At 38.9% G+C, this 17,076-nt stretch overlaps 1 long non-coding RNA gene across 1 annotated transcript; it reads right to left on the reverse strand.

The window, feature by feature from the left end:
* Nucleotides 1–2,112: 2,112 nt before the first annotated feature.
* LOC107714532 (uncharacterized) lies at nucleotides 2,113–15,189 on the reverse strand. The gene is made up of 3 exons (XR_001636987.1): nucleotides 15,178–15,189; nucleotides 5,726–5,730; nucleotides 2,113–2,195 (listed from the first exon to the last, which is right to left on the reverse strand). It is a non-coding gene; the product is annotated as an uncharacterized LOC107714532 (long non-coding RNA).
* Nucleotides 15,190–17,076: the final 1,887 nt, after the last annotated feature.

Consider the following 17,076-nt stretch of genomic DNA (forward strand, 5'->3'; position numbering starts at 1 on the left):
CATTTCCCACATCGGCATACAGCCGGAATGTTCTGCAGCACATTATCTGAGCAGAGAATCTGAAACCAGCAGACCGACGTTTATGTGCAGCCCCTGTGCTCTTTATCATACCTTCTCTAGCTGTGAACGAGACCATGTGATCGCATTTAAATCAATAACGCAATTTGCTTTCCACGCCGTTATCCACCAACCTATTTCGCCTCATCCCCGGCGCTCTCTTACGGAGCTGTCAGCACTCTGATGGGTGGCGTCTGGGGGGGTTGACGGTATGTCTCTCCCGTTGCGTGCAGATGGTAAGGTGTGTATGATCGGCTGTTCTGTGAGTCTGAGGGAAGCACACGGCAGAAACACAGTTGAGCAAGAGTTTACATGAGCATAATAATACAGATGGTGAATGAGGCAGGTTCTGCGTGCATTCTGACAACAAGAACACCATGTTTATAAGCGTACAGTGCCTCGCCTTGGGTGTTCTGCATGCGAATTGGGGACACCATGTCACAGCACCTGCTGTGTAAGTCGTTTCAATAAGCTATGGTTCACTTTTCAATTATTTTTGTGGAAATGTCACAACTTGTTTTTCGAAGGAAAAGTCAGGAATGGAATGGAAGCAAAACTTTTAACAGATTTTCAAATCTTTATTCATTTACTTTGTGTGGAACCCATGATAGGTATAGTTCACCCCAAAATGAAAATGATGTCATCATTTACTCACGTTCATGTTTTTCAAAAACCACATGGTTTCAAATGGAGATGTTGAGCAAAGGTTCGTGGCAGGTTCAATAATGACACTCAACGCCATTAGTTGTCACATGTTGTCTTGTAAATGATAAAGAAGGGCTATGATGGAAACCAATTTTTGGTCTGTTCTTCACACAAAGATGTGCAGATTACGTATACATACTTTTATGATGCTTATACATCATATTTGGAGCTTGATAATGATCCACGCCCATTCACTTTCATTGTATGAAACAGAGCATCATAAACATTCTTTGCCCACAATCTTCTATTCGTGTTCTACAAAAGAAAATACATGATACAGGTTTTGACTGACACGAGAGTGAGTAAATGATGGCAGAACAATCATTTAAGGAACACTCCTTCATGGAGGCCTCATAACATTCAGCAGCAAGAAATTTTCACAGTCTCCTGAACACGCCATAAAAGCAAGAATCGGCAAATGAATTCAAGCGCAGACAGATCGTCATAGACCACATCATAAACCTTGAGCCTTTGACATTTATTATCCAAGACAATGTTGTCAATGAGCCACACCAGCTTCCCGACGCGGAGGTGTGAGGTGGGAATGAATTAGGTAAATGGCGCTTTCCCTCTCAGCATGTTAAAAACCATCTGGCGGAGATCAGAAGGCTTGATACACAACAGGGCTCTTGTCACGAGAGCACCATAAAGAGATGCCCCAATTGTGTAATGTATGCTTCCTTTACAACCCTGTGCTCCACCTCTACGCTGTAGAGACACACTCCACTCGAGCAGATAGTTTAAAGGGGTCCTATTATGCTCTTTTACAAAGTCTTGATTTTGTTTTGGGGGTGTACTAGAACAGGCTCTCATATTAGGTTGTTCGAAAAAAAAAACATATTTTGCATTATTACAACACCTCTCTTCCCTGTCTGGCATGAACGGCTTGAATAGTTCCTGTATCAAATGAAGGCCCGCCTGCTGAAATGAGCTGCGTTCCAGTTCATTTTTTTATGCCCTTCCCTCCATCTCTTGACTCGGATGTACGTCATTGATTATGTTGCACAAGTGCCCACGAGAGCCACAAATTACACCTAGACTTTGGTTTGATGAAGCACGAGTGGGATAAATTAAACGTGATCTGCAGTGACGTCACCTGTTGCATTGTACTATATGGAGTGGGCGAGTGGCCTGAAGTGAACATATCAAGTGACTCGCTCCCTCTGTCAAAATTGAGGGTCTGTACATATAAACTTCCCTCATCCACTTCACAAAGTGGGGCGCACGTCTAAATGGCAGTGGGGATTCCCCCGAGAGAATCCCCACTGCCATTCGGTCTCATCAAGGACGGAGACGAGTCTGCTTACAGACAGGAGGTTCGGGGCTTAAAGAAAATTTTGAGTTTCCCACTCGTAATAACGACTTTGTGGTGGCGTTCATGTGCGTTCAACTCGTAAATATGATCTATCCGACATAACTTGAACGCACCATACCTACAACAGAACAGAACAGAAGGAGTCTTTCCTGTTACTGTTTGACATTTTAACTTTCATCAAAACACAGTTTGTGAAAGTTACTAAGAAAAATCACATGGATATTTAATGGGCCAAGCACTGAATCAGTTTATGATTGGCTGTTTGATGCTAAACAACCATTATGCCTCCGGCAGTGTAGTTCAAGGTTACCAAATAGGCAAGAATAAAAAATAATTATATGTATAAATTGACAATATTTGAACATTTTCAAGGAACTTTTGGAAGCTGCTGGTATGGGGGCTGGATTATGCCAAGCAGTGGCTTAGAAACTTGAACTAGACAAGTAAAAATGCGGGTTGTGACATTATACACAGGTGGTAAAGCTGACATCTGGTGCCTTCCATGGGCACCTGAAAAAGGTCAGCAAACCTATATGGTTAATCTATATAAGAATCTGGACCGTGGGGTCAAGGCTTCTCTGGTTAACATGGGCCAGTCAGACCCTGCTGCTCGTACCATTTCAGACGAAAAGCATCATTCTCCATTGATGGCCATTGAAAAACAGCTGTGTATTATGACATTGCAAGTATATCATTACGATGGAGTAGATGTTTTATCGGTGACAGATTATTTACACTCAGGCTTCTCCAGGTAATAGACATCCTTAGCTTTGAGCCTCAGACAACAGCTGCTCGTCCTTGTTATCAGAACATTACACAACACCAAAGCAAGAACCACATCACCCACACAGATAGACATGTTTGCCCTCAAGCTCACCTTAATTTACCTGAATGAAATAAGACAGACGGTAAATGTAGAGCTGTCACCTGGCACAGCACATCACATATTCCCCTGAGAGTTGAGCTCCGAGCAAAACACGCTTCACCTGCGGCTCGATATTCACTTACTTTCTACAGCCTACTCAAAAGTTTTTGCACAACTTCTTCAGTCAATCTCTCTCCGTTCCACTCATAACCTACTTAAGCTGTATTTCTATTTTTTTATTTCATTTCTACCTATGTGTGAATGTGAACCCACGCCAGTTCTAGTATGCATGCTAAAGTGACGTATGAGCTTTACTAGTGTACCCATCAATCCTGCTCTCACCATTCTCCACTGACACATGTTCACAATGTTTCTTCTGAAGTATTTAAGACCATCATTTCACCCTTCATTTAGCATTTGTGAGAAGAAAAAAAATATGATTAATCTAAGGCCAGTGTTGTTTTTTATATTTAACAATAATTTGCCTTTCTGAATTTAAATCTCATCGGTGACAACATTATTAGTATTAGTTAATGATATAATCTGTAAATGAAAAAATGTCTTACCTCGGAAAATATGCCCTCCTGTCTGACTCCCTGTGCATGCTGCTATAGTCAGTTTAATGTTTTTCATGTGCCCATTCAAAAAGTATTTTCTCAAAATAAATGCCGTAAGATTTGTTTATTAGTAGTAGTAGTATTAGTACAGTATTAGTTGTTGTTGTAGTAGTAGTATTTTATGTTTAAAGGTGAAACAGATAATGTTGATTTTGAACTTGATTTTCATGTGATCTCCACATAGCAAACGTTGTTTTCTTGAGATCTCGACTTGTTTTCTTGTTTCTCAAGGTAACAACGGGGATTTCTAAGTGCAGTATATACTGCTGCATCCCAAATAAGTGAGTTTGTTTTTACTTTATTCAGGAACTAACTCAAAGTGAAAGCTCTATGTTCATCACTGATAAATCAGTGTCCAATAACTTTAGGCCTCTACTTTATCTTCATAGACACTGTAGTGACTATGAACAGGACAGCCAACTCAAGAGACTGGCTCGTCTGCATGGTTATAGAGTGATGTTTGACAGATTCTGATTACATGGAGTGATATTCAGGTTTTTGTTCAAAGCCCTGCCTTCTATTTGATCTCATTCAATTGGATATATTGGAAATATGTTACAAATTCTGAAGTAAAGTGAGTTGCAACTTCTGGTTCATGCGGACTTTGTTTTTTAAAGTTTTGAAAAAAGAACAATAATGCATGGCCTCTCATGGCTTCCATAGTTTCTCATACTGTGTAATCAAACTGCCACCAAAATGCAACATTGTGAAATTTGTAAAACATTTTGTGTTTGCTGCAACATCACTGCAGCACTGCCAGCTACCGTCACACTGCGCTATTCTGGTATTAGTCAACCTTTTTTGTACCCTGAGGGGACTTCCAGCAGCTCTTCATACCAGCCACGGTTGTCTTGAGTTTCCCATGGATTCTATGAAATATATGATTCAGTGCTTCCAAACATTAGTAGTCTCCAAGTCAATCAACCCCTGAGGCAAGGGCTCCTGCCAGAATGCCAGAAAATCCATCCTGCCCAGAGCTTTCTCTCAATAATCCACCTGAGGGAGGGATATCCTACCACTTTAAAGTCAGAGTCGATGCCGGATAGATACATTACCATTTCTATCCCAATCCATTACACTGGTGGAACACCATCCGAAGAGACACCCTGAGAAAACAACTCATAAGCAGCAGAGGAAAAAGCAGTTGCTCTAGTCCTCAGGCAGCCACTGTCTCCACCATTAAATTAGAGGCAGATAGAAAATCCACTAATTTCAGCTCCGACAAGGATGATTCAAGTGATTCGTATACTGGCAGACTGCAGACATATCCGTTGGCGCTGAGACAGGTCGGGTTTTGGCAGTATCACCTGAAACAATACCGCATTTAACTGCAAAACCACAATTTAATTAGTAAAGTCTTGGTTAGCTCCCGAATGTCTCCGGGAAACAGGAAATTACATCAGATACGGCCAATTAAAGCAAGCCGGACTGAGTGTAAACATTCTGAATATAGCGATCTCAAACTCTCTGACTTGATATTAAATCTGGTTACTGAGAGATGTAAGCTGGAGGCAAGAATTTTTAGGAAACAAGGCCTTGGAGTATTTTAGCTCATACTGTACAATGAAAGCCAGAGGAATGATTTCAATCAGAAGGACTAATACATGCGGTTTCCTCTTTGCCATTCATCCATCGAGGCTAAGACCTCCAATTAATGAAGCTCAAGAGATTTGGAAAGGAGGAGGACCACTTGTAGAAAGACGAGGAGATTATCACTTGGACAGCACTGATTAAAGCATAATCAAAGAGGAAGCTGGGTGAGCTTACAGTCTTTCTGAAGCTTTCGCCTTTCTGGTGCTCATCATTTGGATGATGCTGAGAAGACTCTTGAGGATTCATATGCTGTGTAGTGTTGACGAGACAACTTTGCCATCATGTTAATCAAACCCATGAGGATGCGGCAGGTCTCTGACAGCTGGAGGTGCTCGACTCACCACTTTTAGCTTACTGCTGAGGTACTCTGAATTTGAAATCAGAGCGATGAAATAAAAGAGAGACTGCGAGAGAGGGGTAATTCCTACTGTCAACTAAATTATTCACATGCAATCTTCCAATACTTATTTAGGGCTTAATTAGTAGTGCTTGCTACTGCTTTAGTATGACTAATACTGTTTTTGAAACAGTTCACCCAGAAATGAATATTTTATTTTTATATAATTTCATAACCTGCACTACTTTCCACCATGAAATACAAAAGATTTTTCAGATTTTTCACAATGATAAACCAATGACATCAAACCTGGGAAATGTATCCATGGAGCCATTTTTAATAGAAAACAAGCACGAATGAAACCTTCAAGGTTAGAAATTTCAATAAAGTCCTTAGCATAATCATTAAACTTAACATTAATGATAATTTGGTTTTTAAAGGACAGGTGTGCATATACTTTTCTATGCAATCAGCCTAATGTGCAGTGAAAGATTTACACTGAACTTGAGCCATATTTATATTATAGAGAGATTTGAATTTCAAATACAAAGGGGGCGCTCTGGAGGACCCTCAGGACTGGCTTACACTTGACAGCAGGCCTCTAGAGAGGTACCCATTCTGGGACCCATGGCGGATCAGGCAGTTCAGGAGGCCATGGCGGAGTAGGGAGCTCAGGGGGCCATGGCAGAGCAGACAGTTCAGGAGGCCATGGTGGAGCAGGGAGCACGGGGAGCCTGGCCTCGGCACTCGGCCCGGCCTCCACGGACGGACCCCTACTACCCCCCCCAAATAAATAAAAATCCTTGGGGAGAATTTTGGTTTCAGAGGCCCTCCGTAGGCCTAACTCGGGAACTGTGGCCCTTGACTTGGGGACTGGAGCCCTCCTTGGGCTGGACGTGGGAACTGGAGCCCTCTCTGGGCTAAACTCGGGGACTGGAACCGACACTGGAGCGAGCTCAGGGGTTGGAACCGACACTGGAGCGAGCTCGGGGGCTGGAGCGAGCTCTGGGGCTAGGATGAGGGCAGAGAACTGTCTTTTTCTCCTTATCCTCCTCCTTTGGTTAAGGGAGAACGGCACGGCCGGCTGGCTGGAGAGAGCCGTGGCCAGTGGGCTGGAGAGTGCCGCGGCCGGCGGGCTTGACTGAGGAACGGCCGGTGGGCTGGAGAGAGCCGCGGCCGGTGCGCTTGACTGAGGAACGGCCGGCGGGCTTGCCTGAGGAACGGCCGGGGGACTTGACTGAGGAGCGGCCGGCGGGTTTGGGAATGCCGCGGCCGGCGGGCTTGCCTGAGGAACGGCCGGTGGACTTGATGGCGGGCTGGTCCTGGCTCTCCAGACACCGGAGGATCCCTTCCCTCCAGCTTAGTCCCGTGGTGTCTGGGAGGTCCATGGGCCGATGGTAGTTGGCCCCGTGCCAGAATAGAGAGTTGATGGTGGCGTCATCTAATGGCGTCGCCGCGACGAGCCCGCAGAACTCCGTGGCATACTCAATGAAGGGGAGATCCCTACGGGCTAGGAAAATGAAGCGTGCCGCGATCTCCATGATCACGGGGGGGAGCAAAGGAAAACAAAAAACCGAAAACAAAAACGGGGAGAAGGGGCACCGCGTACTTTTTGTTCGGTGCTGTCTTCTGTCACGGTGTGCCTACTGTGAGGAGCGAGGAACAAGGAACGAGGAGAACGCAGGAGAATCATCATCAACAGTCTTTATTGACATATAGGAAACACACGTAGGACATGGGATCAACGTTCAATACCGGACACTCGACTGGAAACGACACAGGGCTTAAGTAATAAGGGAGATAATGGGACACACCTGGGATCAATAGAACTAAACGGGGAACACCTGGAAACAAATTACATAATCAGGACAGGAACAGGAAGGCCAAACATGGGCATAAACTGAACATGGAGCATGTGGGGGAGGAAAACACAAGACACAGGACTGACAACTATATAGAGCATACTTTTTTAACGGTCAAGAAGTAAGTTCAAATTCATATGTAGTACCTACTCAATCAGTGTGCAATTTCAGGAAACACTGACAGTCTACAGAACTGAAAGTAACTGCTGGACATCTAGAGGAGGTTAAGGCTCAGCACTACTTAACCAGTACAAAGGCAGGGCACAAGAGTTTTAGCTCCATTCAAACAGACAGTCACTGAATAATAGATTATATTTATGCTGTTTTTCATACAAAAGAGCCCCTGCTGATCTAGATCACATTTCAGACTATTCTTAGTTGCTCCATTTATTACTTTTAAGAATTATTCTGAACGTATCTGCTTAAACTCATATTTTTCTTCCCATCTGTCCTTGTCTGGATTAATGTGCTGGGATCTTGGCTTGAGTTCCACTGAATCGTTCTCTTCAGCTTAAAGGTGAATTGTGTAGTTTTTTTTCTTCTTCCTATCCAAGTTTAATGTGAAGAGACAGCTGATGAGTAAGCCTGCAGGTTGACTTCTAAAAGAGAGTGATCAAAAGGAACATCTGAAGTTCTAGCTCAACCAGTAGGGTGTGTTTTATGAACACAACTTTTATGAATCGCCATTGAGCGTCCAAAAACTCTCTTTATTGATTTTTTTTTTTTTTCTCTGAAAGTCTGAGTTACGTGTGATCTTAAACATAACAAGGCTGTGAAAGCAGACTAGTTAGTAGATGAGTTTTCCTATTTGATGTGATGACATTAATTAATGTCCCTGACAACCTCTTTAGTCCCATTTAGCCAATTATTAGCAAATACCTTAAGTTAAAACAATTTTTTTTTAAATCACAAGAGGTATTACTGAGGTATATTATGTTATAGAATAAAACATGAAAATGACTTTAGCTTGTGTTAACCACAGACCTTATTTCCGGCATTTACCAAAACCCATTCAAAAACCCCATTGACTTCAGAATGATGGAACAGGAACTAATTTCTAGGTTTTGTCCTACAAAAATACGTCATCCCTACAACACTTTGTGTTTTGTTTGGTACTAGTAATCCAGAAATTATACACTTCACTTTTTAATATTTTTGACCAGACCCTGTCCTCTGTTTAGACCCCACCTTAGTGTTGGGTGGCTGTACCAGGTGAGCTACTGAGCAACTTTACATTGAAAACCTTTTTACATTGAAAATCTGAAAATCTAAACATAAGTAGCTGGTCACATTATGCAAATCTTAAAATGTATTAGTTTACAAATTATGGACTATGGAAAAAAAGTGTTTTGAGGTCATAGTATTGTGCAAGGAACTGCACAAAAATTAATCGATAATCGATAATTACCTGATCGTCTTTACTAATCGATAATCTACCACTGTAATTTGTATGAAAAGCAATAAAAGTTGGTGTTTTACTACCACTAGCGGTCATTCCAGCTGAAAACTGCAGTGAACTGGTACGCTTTTGCATTTTCACAAAAATGTAGTTAGAGGCACTTTTTTTTCTAATGAGCCCATGTTGATTAAAACAGTTCCCAAGGAGCTTTAAAACACCATTCTTTAGGTACGCTGTCACACACACACGTTCTCTTGCTGTATGTCACCCCTCTCCTGCTATCCCTCCTTATCTGTCCATCTTGCACTCGCATCTCATCTGCTGCACCATCTGTGCAGCTGTGATAAGTGCAGTTCTCCTCCCTGTTGTTCCCCCCAGACCCTTTCCCCCTTGTATTCCTGTTCAACTGACACATCTTCCACTACTGTATGATTCGACAACACTTGTCTCCTGCAGTGGGATGGGTGTGCTATTGTCAGCGTTGGACACACTGCTATTAGACACTGCAATACATCCGCAGTCCAGGTTGCTGCAATACAAAAGCATCTGTTCTGACATGGTATTTTCCACACAATGGCAAAGCACTATGCAGCAGTGATGGCATATAAAATAAGACATTTTGTGACGCCAAAGTGGCCCCAGCAGTTTGAATTTGGAATGCTTTCAAACATCATGGTGAAGACAATTAATAGATTCTACAAAAAAAATCAATTTATATTAAAAATATTCTAGTTTAATTTCATATTAAATGCAGTTATTTGAAATTATTTTTTGATCCACCTAAAAATGACTCAAATACACATTTATATATAATTTCATAATGGTCTTATTACTTTTTGTGTCTTGAAATATAGTGTAATATAGTGTACTTAAGTGGCTTTTTATTTCATTAATGGCATATTATCTGCAAGTACAGTTTTAAAAAAACATACTATATATTTTAAGTACACTACAAGTGCATATTCAATGTTTTTTTTTTTTTTTTTTTACTTAAAAATATATTGCTGACCCTTTTGCCATATTATTATTGTCCCTATATTTGCAGTATATCACATGCTGTCATTATAAAAAAAAACATACTATATATTTTAAGTACACTACAAGTGCATATTCAATGTTTTTTTTGTTTGTTTTTTACTTAAAAATATATTGCTGACCCTTTTGCCATATTATTATTGTCCCTATATTTGCAGTATATCACATGCTGTCATTATAATTTTTAAACTAAACATACTTCTTTTCCATTTTTATAGACAAAATTTGTTTTCCACCAATAGTCAATACAGTACATTTGTATTAGAATACTATGTTAGATCATATTGGTATATTACTAATATTATGTTATAATAAAATGTTGTTAATACTGCATATTTTATCATAGCAAGTTAAAAGTGATGCAGTATGTCAGATGCACACAACAGGCGCGTTTCCATTACAGATTTGCGCAAAACTTTGGCGATATTTTATAATTGTCGATAAAAAAAGTATTGCGAAATGACGGCGTTTCCATTAACCAATGTTATGCGACTAAAACGTAACCTTTTGCCTCTCGCGATAAGTCATGGCAACGAATTTTGGCGGGATTTTGGCTATATTTATTCAAAGGAGGCTTTTGCGTGTATCTGTAAAGACAGCTATAAATCACAGTCGCCTCCCACTGAATGGGCATCGCACAAGATTACTCGGCTCAATCCAACTCATCAATAAACTCGTTTTATCGGCTGGAGAAGTGCACTCCATAAAAACAGCAAGAAACAACATAAATCCTTACATGACACAGCAACACATGAGTGCTATAACAACAAATAAGGATGCACTAATTGCAGGGCATCAATACTGAACCCCAAGACAGGTAAAAATGAGGTATACCGGTTTGTTAGGACCTAGAGAGCTTGAATTGTTGAAAGAGTTTTGACCATGCCAAAAGGCAAAAGCTGACTGCCAGCACTGTTCGTCATGCTGAGTGGCCATAACATGGGTCATTAAAGGCATTAAGGCTAAAGAGGTGAGTGCTTTTCCAAGAAAGCGATAATTTCCACTTTGTGGTTGGAATTCATCATTTAACTTGTCAAAGGCTGTTGTTAAATGTGGCATTTCAGTAAAGTGGTTTTCTACCTGCACAAAACAGCGAGCGGCAAAAATAAACAGGTGGCCATTTAACCTGGAAAGTGATGTTTATACTAATAAAAAATAAAAAATGAACAACTCGAGCTAAACCATGACAAACCACATACCAAATCATAAGCACAAGACGTTCTCAGAAAGACTGTGGAGCTGCAAAAGAAGGGGTTGGACGACCATTTTAAGCCCAGAGTTGTTTAGAAGGGTTGTGCAAAATGCATAATTTACTTCATTTCAATTCATAAATGTGAATTTTAATTAAACGCCTGTTCCAAAAAAAAAAAATTTTAAATCACACTCAGGAGGAATTTCATTAGTCCAAAATAAGTTTACAAGTTACATAATTCATGTTGTCTAAATGCGTATTAATTAATGTGATATTCCTAACTTTAAATGTTGACATAAATGTGAGTGTTCTACCATCATAGTCGATAAAAATTATTTTTTAAATATTATTTATTAATATTTTAAATTTAGTATAGTATGTAATAACTTAATGTAATGAAATATAAATTAAATACAGTTAGGTGCACAAAAAAAAATTTAGGGTAAAGGAATGCACAAAATTAATTTATCTTTATTTTAGACACATATTTAGTGGAATTTAGTCAATGTTTTTTAGTGCTCAGTTATACTGAGTAAATTCAAGAATATTCAAGTTTGTGTTTTTGAGTGAGTGGAAAGTCCTACTAGTGTTTAATGTTCGGTTATGTTGGCACAAAAAGGCAGAAGTTAATAAAGTCACTGCACTGACATTACCACAAATATTGTTCACTGAATGAAACGTCTCGGTTACGTATGGTAACCCTCGTTCCCTGAAGGAGGGAACGGAGACGTACACATCAGAAACTCAATGGTAAACATTAACAGGTCTGTCCGTTTACCCGAAAATGCATAAAACACTTGATTTCAACATTTACTCTCCAAATACAGTCTTAAATAAAGTATGCTGACAACTAAAAAATAAAAAATAAAAAATCCACAATCCAGTTTCAGTTAATGCAACAAAAATGATTAATGTAGTTCAAACACAAATGGAATAAGTAAACTTTACTTTTACATAGTTTAGTGAACTGAACACAATGATAATAATTCTAGACATTCATTATAATTAAAGCATACTTTTTTTTTCACAAGGGGTGCCAATATTAGCAGTAACCTTTCTCTGTGTTGAACAACAGTTGTAACACAATGTTCAGCAACTGTGTTGCTTTAGTAAACTCAACAAGCAGCAAAACATGGATTTTTTTGAGTGAGGCATTTCAAACTTTAATAATTATTAACATCTAAAGTTCCTGGAAAACCTCATTTGTGGAGGTTATGACAACATGTTTATACCCAATTTATACTGGAAGTTCAACAATCAAATTCCCAATTCATTTTGATTATTGGCACAACCCTGTTGTTTTGCTCATCTAACATAAAGCAATAGCCGAGGCGAAGTGGCCTTTGGAATATCAATGCTTTCAATTCAGAGTCAACTTAAAAGCCTCAAAGAGAGAAAAGCAGGTCGAAAACAGCCACCATGCATGTCAATGCCCACAACACAAACATATTGATATTTGAAAACTGAACTATGATGAATGCGATAACAAAACTTAGAACACAGGTCCTTGGGTGAAGAGGTGCAGATGAAAAGTGATCTGAAAGACTCAAATTATTTTCCAGATCGATGTGGCTTTATTTAGTGTGTGTATTTAGATTAAAATTGGTTTTTAGAATCTACTTTTTCAGCTATTATCTCGTCTCTAATTCTTCCATTGTAATGAATACCAAATGGTCCAGAGGCCACGGCCAATCAATGCAGCTCTGCCTGATCTCTCTGCGCCAGCTTGGTTTATTCAAATGCATCTGAGGTCAATGCACTTAAAGGAAAGTCAGTGATCAAATGAAGGGCCGTGCACAAGTGTGTTTATACAGGACTGTAGTAAGCTGAATATGTAATGCAGCTCTCGCATATTCATGCTTAAAGAGAGAGCTATTGATCTGATTAGCTTAGCGTGGCGATTGGTTTGTCCTGATAAGCAGTCTTTTTCTCACCTCCTCTATCTCTTTGTGTGGTCGGAGTGGGAGAGGTGGTGGGGTGAGGGAGGGATTTCTTCCTGTAGCAGAGCCCTGAGCCACCACTGGATGTAATGAGGTCCATGTGGACATGTGGGAACAAAGATGAGATTATAAAAACAGATAGAGGGTCAGAACCAGGAGACCTTCTCAACCTTCTCCATCAAGAATCGTAAATCTTCAAAGATCTAGACTCTTAGTTTTCACAGCGCCTTACAGTCAGCGTATATAGGACCTCCCAGAAATCTTTTGGGTCATGAGCTCTCAATTCCACTGGCAGGTTATTATTAGTAGGCTATCACGACTCAAAAATATGAATTCAGGTTCCTGCTTTTTACAGTGTAGTGTGCTCTGGTAAATTGCATCATTTTTGAACCCAACTGTTATAGTTGTCACAAGATGTGTTTAAAGATTAAATATAAATCTGAAGATGTATGCAGCAAAATAATAAATTTTAGAACTAGTGAACCCAACTGTTACAGCTACAATATAAGAATTTGTTTTAAACTAAGAAATCTGAACAACGTATGCTGCAAAAAATAACCATCATAAGGGTCTCTTGTGAAAAAGAATACACTTTATCATACTTAAATAAATATTTACTTAAGGAAATAGTCAAATTTAGGGCTTTCAACGTTAACGCATGCGATTAATTTTACAATCCATAACGCGTTAAAATAATTTAACGCAGTTAAAGCAAAATTACTGAAGCACAATTTCTATTCTAACCCTTTAACCCAATTTTGCTTCTCTGCTTGCGATCAGATAATTTTAAGCCGCTGAACTCTGGGAAAGTTTTCAGTCCAATGATCCAGTAAGCGAATGCATTCAAACAATCCGTCCAAAACAGCGCTAATATAAAGGAAACCACACATGCAAACTATGTTTTCTCGACTGGACAACCAGTGTCTCGCTAGTAAAATTTTGATGGATGAAGACTGCAATCAAAGTAAAGATGATTGCGGTGGTGTACAGGAGTCGTACAGTAAGCACGCGTTAAGTCCGTTATAGGCTAATAATGTGTGTATGAGTGCTCTTGACGCACTGATCGCACATTGTATTTATGCACAGGCACAGACATTTCCGTACATTCACGCTGTTTCCACACACATTCACGATAATGTTTTGATTTGTCTTTTGATCTGTCATGTTTATGTTGCTGTCTTTAGTTATACGGAATGGATCCGTGTACTGTAGTAGATATATGCAGTCAGCAGGCGGTTGGTTTAGGGTTTTTTTGGCATCTCCATGTGGTCTTGTTCGGTATCGCAACTTGACTTCTCTAAACTGTTGCACTGTACACATACTATACAATTCTGAATTTTTTTTTTTAGCATTTTTTTCTTTCATATGTGCTTATATGGGCTCCTTATATCATTTGGTTCTTTGGTGTCATTTTTTGGAAAGACATCTAAATTTATCTTGAAAAAAGTTTGCAGAAAATACAGGTTTTTGAGAGACTTGAAATACAAGTCTTTTGGTTTACTTTGCTGGACATAGCAAATGATGACAAAATAAGCATTTGAAACAAGATAAATGGTCTATGCTTAATTTCATGAAGTGTGCGATTAATCGTGATTAATCATTACTTCGATTAAAAATTTTAATCTATTGGCAGCCCTAGTGAAATTTAATAGAATATACTCAAGTGTGAACTGGATGTAATATTTTCGGATACTAAATTACATGTTATTTACAATTGAATTAAAAATATATTATAGTTTAAATTTATACAAAATTTGTTTATCTTTTTTTTTACTTGTAGGAGTTTAAGGGATAGTTTACATAAAATGGAAATTCTGTCATCATTTACTCACCCTCAAGTTGTTCCAAATGAGTTTTTTATTTCTGCTGAACACAGAAGAATATATTCTAAAGAATATGGGTAACCAAACCGCTTCTGGTCTCCATGGACTTCCATATGTTCCATATTATATTATGTATGTATTTATTCATTTCTTTATTTATTTCTAAAAATAAGTTGCTGCCTTAAATTTTTTTAGTACAATCGACTAATTTTTAAGTACAATCAAGCTGTTTAATTAATTTCAACTTAAATTACATTAAACTGACTTAAAAATTAGTTGAACCTTGTACAACTTATAAAATAAAGTTAAAAATTGTTTAACTTATTTTGATGAGTCACAGTAATGTAAAAATATGTTGTCATAACTTATTTGTCATTTTTTACAGTGTTATTTCCCCATACTATGCATGGAGAATGGGGACCAGATTACCCAGAAACTAGATTTGGAACAATTTTTTTTTGGTGGGGGGGGGTTGAACTATGCATTTAAATACAACTTTATATGTAATTTAATAATTCTATTGTCTTTGAAGTATGATTAAAGTGTGCTGCAGAATGTACTGACAAGCATGTGTCACAAAACAAGAAAATATATACTTTAATGTAATTTCTATTGAAACTTTTAAGTCATGTATTTAAACATTTATATTACACATTTGTAAGTTGGGAAAGCACATTTAATATATATTAACTCTACATGTAATATCAATTAACACATTAGTAAAGCACAACAAAATATAAAAAATCCATAATTTTCTACACTGAACACCCTAAAATGGCTGGCTTCAAGGGCTTTGTTGTGTGAGAACAGCATGCGGCCATCTTTGATAAAAGAATCCATTTGCCAATCAAATACACGCCGATAACCACAATAAAGCCTTATGGTGTCTCACATGCAGCTCTATTCTTATTCACCACATCAGGGATTCGTTACTCTAATAATGTTCCCACAAAGAAAAACTGTCCCTCTCCTCAGCTCCCTTTCCTCCCTTACAAATGGATCCACCTCCTCTCAGCGCTCTGATTAGGTTTTCCTCGTGCTGAAGACGTTCATAATGTGTGACTTATCACAATGAGCTGACTCTGAGTGAGCCGCTGCAGACAACTGGCGCGTGGAAACAACAACAGCCGTCAGGCTTCAGGATCCTCATTTAATAACATAGATATGGATACACCCTTATAATCTCAAATGGACCACTCATTGGCCTACTGAAATCTGTAGCAGCATAAAATTCATTTTCAGCAGGTTATCATTAGTGTAGGTGTGTAGGAACTGAAGTGAGGAATTTCTGTGCGACTAATAGCACCAAACGGAATTGCAAACATAATTTGATTTCTGAAGAAAAACTTGGCGCTTGTCAGTGCAAATATGGCTACCATGATGCTAGCGTGTTGTGGCAGGGTGTTGCTATGCTAATGCCAAGGTGTTCATTGTCTGTTGCTATGTGATTGCTGGCTGGTCCAAGTCGAGCCCAACTTCAATGTAAGTCTATGGGATGTTTTCACCCATTTTATTATTCTCTAGGTGAAATGTATAAAGGTGTAATCATTTTTACCATTGTTCAAACACATGTTTGTGTGAAGATCAACCAATGAATGCCCAGTTTTTCTTTGCACTTTAAACTAGGAGTATTTTCACAGAGAGAGAAAAATGAATAAATCAATAAACTCTTCACCTTTATCATCTAAGTTGGTAACTGAAAGGTCACAGGGTTTTGATAGAACCATGAACTATATTTTGCCCTTTAGCAAAACACCCAAATCTACATTGTTCTGAATCATTTCTGCAGTACCTTTTGAGCTCTGTAACTTTTAATAACAAATATGCTTGTGATGTATTTTCAAACGTCACCAGACTTTTAGAAATATGCTCTGAACAAGACGCTTGAGTTATAACATCAATTATAACTTCAACTAGTGCTGCACGATAAATCGAAATGGAATCGAGATCGCGATTCGACAGAAGCTGCGATTGTCATGCGTATCTTTCAGTGAAGCACGGTTCTGTGATCAGCAGTAAATCTCCATCCAAAGGCCAGAGGGCGCTCTCACGCTGAAACTCCAAATACGCCTCGCAGAAGAAACCCAGAAAATGCCTATCGCTGCAGCTGAATAAACAGAAGATTCAACTGCTTTCATTGATTCAACGTGACTAATAAACACACGACTACGGCAATATACGTATACATATCTTATTATAATTTTCATTAAAATAAAGTAGATTTATAATGCAATGCCTTTATCCCTGCTTAAATACTATTAAATATGTTGCGTGCCTTATTCTGTGTAAGAAGCCACATCATCTCACAGAAGGATTTATTTCAAACACTCAACTGA

This window comes from Sinocyclocheilus rhinocerous, unplaced genomic scaffold (genome assembly GCF_001515625.1).
Source record: "Sinocyclocheilus rhinocerous isolate Xijiao unplaced genomic scaffold, SAMN03320098_v1.1 scaffold809, whole genome shotgun sequence".
NCBI classification, from domain to species: Eukaryota; Metazoa; Chordata; class Actinopteri; order Cypriniformes; family Cyprinidae; genus Sinocyclocheilus; species Sinocyclocheilus rhinocerous.